General features: G+C 42.4%; 1 pseudogene; it reads right to left on the bottom strand.

Moving 5' to 3' along the window:
• Nucleotides 1–3,413: 3,413 nt before the first annotated feature.
• LOC102835537 overlaps nt 3,414–4,084 on the bottom strand; it is a 1,812-nt pseudogene continuing 1,141 nt past the window's right edge.

The following is a 4,084-nucleotide window of genomic DNA, read 5'->3' as shown; positions in this document are numbered from 1 at the left end:
TGCACAACAACACCCACACTTGCAGATAGTACCCACTTGACCTGGCTTCGATGGCTGGAAGATCAGAACTTGAATAGAAGAAGAAAGAAGAGGGGGAAAAAAAAATAAAAAAGAGTAACCTGTTACAATTTGATGAAGTTTACCTATATTTATGGATGTAGTAGCTCAAAAAAGGGAACAAATCTTTACAGTGAGGATCACTCCCACCTCCTAGGTATACAGGGTTGACAGGGATGGGCAACATAGACATTGGCTACCCAAAATGGGAGGACCTATAAAGGCAAGAAGTGACTGGCTTACAAGCTTTCAAGAGAGAGCCTAGTTCCAGATGGGGTGGGGGAAGGTAGAATCACCACTGAATGATTTCCAATCCATTGGGACAGGGCTGGAGAAAGGAAATGGGGATAAGAATCTTGTGGTACAATAGTGAATAATTGCCATCAGGTCTGACTGTAAGGCTAGGAAATATAGAGGTAGATTTTTTTTGACAAAAGGAGGATAGTGATTGATTTTGCAGCCCAGGAGCAGAGGTCCCTGGGACCATCAAGTGAGAAGAACAGAGAGCGGGACCCTACCCAGAGAAGCAGTGACACCAGAGATGGAGACAGAGATGACATGGACAGATGGAGTGGCTGGGGACACTGGACTCAGGGAGGGAGATAGGCTGTGTGCTGGCAGTTGGGGGGTGGGGGGTTATTTGATGATGCATAGAGGGGATTGTAATCATTGCAATGAAACAAAATGCGATAGGATGAATGTAAAGCTGATATTCTCCCATGTAAACCTGACAATAAAAACTTAAAAAGAAAGAAAAAAAGAGAGAAAGAGCATCTGAGCAGAAAATGGACTTATCCCAGAACAGTGATAATTTAAGTGAAGAGGACTTAAAATACTCACTGATGAAGACAAATGAATGCAGCCTCAAGTATGGATTGCACCTCAATGTAAAGAAAACAAAAATCCTTGCAACTGGACCAATAAATGACATCATAATAAATGGAGAAAAGATTGGCATTGTCAAAGACTTCAATTTGCTTGGATCCACAATCAACACTCATGGAAGCAGCAGTCAAGAAATCTAATTATATTAGGCAAATTTGCAAATAAAGTGCTAAAGAGTAAAGATGTCAGTTAGAGGATAAGGTGTGCCTAATCCAAGCCATAGTATTTTCAGTAGCCTCATATGCATGTCAAAGTTAAACAATGAATATTGAGAACCTTAGAAGAATCCATAAATTTGAGTTATGGTGTTGGAGAAGAATACTGGAAGTACCATGGACTGCCAGAAGAACAAAGAAAGCTTTCTTGGAAAAGGTACACTTAGAATGTTCCTTAGAAGCAAGGATGGAGACACTTCATCTCAAGAGGGAGCAGTACCTGAAGAGGGACATTGTGCTTGGTAAAGTAGATGGTCAGTGAAAAAGTGGAAGACCTTACAAGAAGATGGATTGACACAGTGGCATCAGTAATGAGCTCAAATATAACAATTGTGAAGGTGGTGCAGTATTTTGCTCTTTGTACACAGAGTGACTGTGAATTAAAGCTGACATGATGGCACCTAAAAACAACCACAATAGTGCTAACTTGTTGTTGTTAGGTGCCATCAAGTCGATACCGACTCATAGTGACCTTATACACAGCAGAATGAAACACTGCCTGATCCTGGGCCAACCTCACTACTGTAAATGCCGATTATTCCATTTTAAAGCTTGCACTCTTAACGTTTGATGATTGGTGGATGATAATGAATCAACTTCTTTCCCCTCCTGTTGTGAAGCAGTTAGAAATAAACCAGGAGTCAAATTATGATCAAACTATCTGATTTGTTTTCTTTTCCCCCAACAGAATGTAAGTACTCACCTACGAAAGCATATATGGTGGTGGTGTGCCATAGAGTCGGTTCTGACTCATAGCAACCCTGCATAGGGTTTCCGAAGCTGTAAATCTTTACGGGAGCAGAATCCTCACCTTTCTCCTGCAGAACCGCTGGTAGTTTCAAACTGCTGACCTTGAGGTTACCAGCCAGACTTGTAACCACTAAGCTTCTATAGGGCCTAGAAACCATTGGAATTGATTCAATGGCAGTGGGTTTGGTTACTTTGCAAACAAAAGAGCCAGACAATTATCAGTCGTCTTTGCTCCTGCCCCAACCTGTTAGGGCCTGCTTAACTGAACTTTAGTGAATGGATGAGACAGGTGATAATGTCAGCTGTTTGTGGACAGACAACTCTGAAATAGCCAAAAGGGGTTTGGGAGTCATGCTTTCCACTAATTCTACCAGTCAGATGGGTGCTTTCCTCCTCTGGGGTGGAATGAATGAAAGACAGATGGTAGGACTGGTTGGGGGAGGGTGGGTGAGAGTTCCTGTCTTTGGGCTGAGATGGGAGCTCAGGAAAAGGGAGAGATTGGCTGTGCCCCAGTCTCTTAGCTAGCTAACGCTGCTGTAACAGAAATACCACTTTAAGGAGAAGAAATCTACTTTCTTACAATTCATGAAGCTAAAAGTATGAATTGAGGTGTTGCTCTTGGGAGCATCCTTTTACTTTTGTCAATTTCAGCTTCTAGTAGCCAGCCATTTGTAATTCATGGATTTATAGATATATCTGCCATGTGTGTCTGTCTCCATACCTATCTTCTTTCTGGATGTGTCTGTCTGTTCTGTCGCTTATATAGCTCAGAGTAATTAGGTTTAGAACCCACCCAACTCTGTTGTTTTAGGTGCATCAGGTCTGACTCACCGTAACTCTATGTACAACAGATCAAAATACTGCTCCATCTTCACAATAGATTGATTTTGTTACATTACATTATATTACATTATGGAAGGTAATCTGCTCTAACTAAAGTCAACTGATAAAATTATATGATTAAATCACAAAGCGCATATGGCCATAATTTCAATACCCCCATTACATATTCTTAAACTAACCTGTTCCTTAAAGTACTGGATGTGAGTTAAGATACCTGGTTTTAGCTCATAGCGTTGTTGTTGTTGTTAAGTGCCGTCGAGTTGGTTCTGACCCATAGCGACCCTGTACAGGGTTTCCGAGGGTGTAAATCTTTACGGGAGTAGAAAGCCTTATCTTTCTCCCTAGGAGCGGCTGGTAGTTTCGGAACGCTACTAGAGCGTAGTGGTTACAAATTGGGCTGTGAACCTTAAAGTCAGCAGTTTGAAACTACCAGCTGCTCCGCGGGAGAACAGAGTCGCTATGGGTTGGAACCGACTCAACACAACAACAACTATAAATAGAAGAGTTGACTTCTAGAAGGTCACCTCCATTTTTCCCATTTGAAAATGAGAAACTAGGACTAGCTGAACAATGAAGTTTTTTTGGGATTTTTTTGCCATCAAGTTTCATTGGCAGTTCTGGGAAAGAAACAAGGTTAAGAGTCCCACCCTTTGGAACCCTTGCCTAGGATAATCCCCCTGCAGGAGGGCAAGAAGCCCAGGACTCAGATGGGCTTGGTAGTAGTGGGCAGGTCGTTGTAGTGGCTAGGTAGGTGGCGATCTCCTGCTCCAGGTGGGTCTTGATGCCCATGAGGGGCTGGTACTCCTGATTCTGTTGCTCCGTGTCATCACACACATCGCTCCGCTGAACCTCAATACTGCTAATCATCGCCTGTATCTGTGCCAGTTGTGCCCCAAAGCGGGCCTCTGTTTCTGCCAGTGTGTTTTCTAGGGCAGCTTTCATGCTCAGCTGTGCCTGCAGCTCTATCTCCAGACTCTGGAGGGTACGACGTAGGTCGGTCACCTCCATTTTGCTGATCTGGAGCAGCTCCATGTGGACAGCGACCTCCCAGTTCAGATCCTCAGTCTGGCTAATAAACCAGGCTTCAGCATCCTTCAAGTTCTTTTTTTTTTTTTTTTTTTAAAACAGTTTTCTTTATTTTGTGATTACACTTATTGGAAGGGCTGTAGAAAAATAAAACTGTCACTTAGCCTATGAGCTTGCAAATCAACTCATTTCAAGAGTGGAAGAATCCTTGGTCATTTCTGAATATCTAATTTTACACAAGTTTCTCTTTTGAATATATTCTGTCTTAAAGAAGCAGTTGTATAAAGTCTCTTCATTTCCACACAGGA

The sequence above is a fragment of the Chrysochloris asiatica genome, unplaced genomic scaffold (assembly GCF_000296735.1).
Source record: "Chrysochloris asiatica unplaced genomic scaffold, ChrAsi1.0 scaffold00291, whole genome shotgun sequence".
Lineage (NCBI taxonomy): Eukaryota > Metazoa > Chordata > Mammalia > Afrosoricida > Chrysochloridae > Chrysochloris > Chrysochloris asiatica.
The sequence above is the reverse complement of the archived record's forward strand: the minus strand, read 5'-3'. Positions and strand labels throughout refer to the sequence as shown.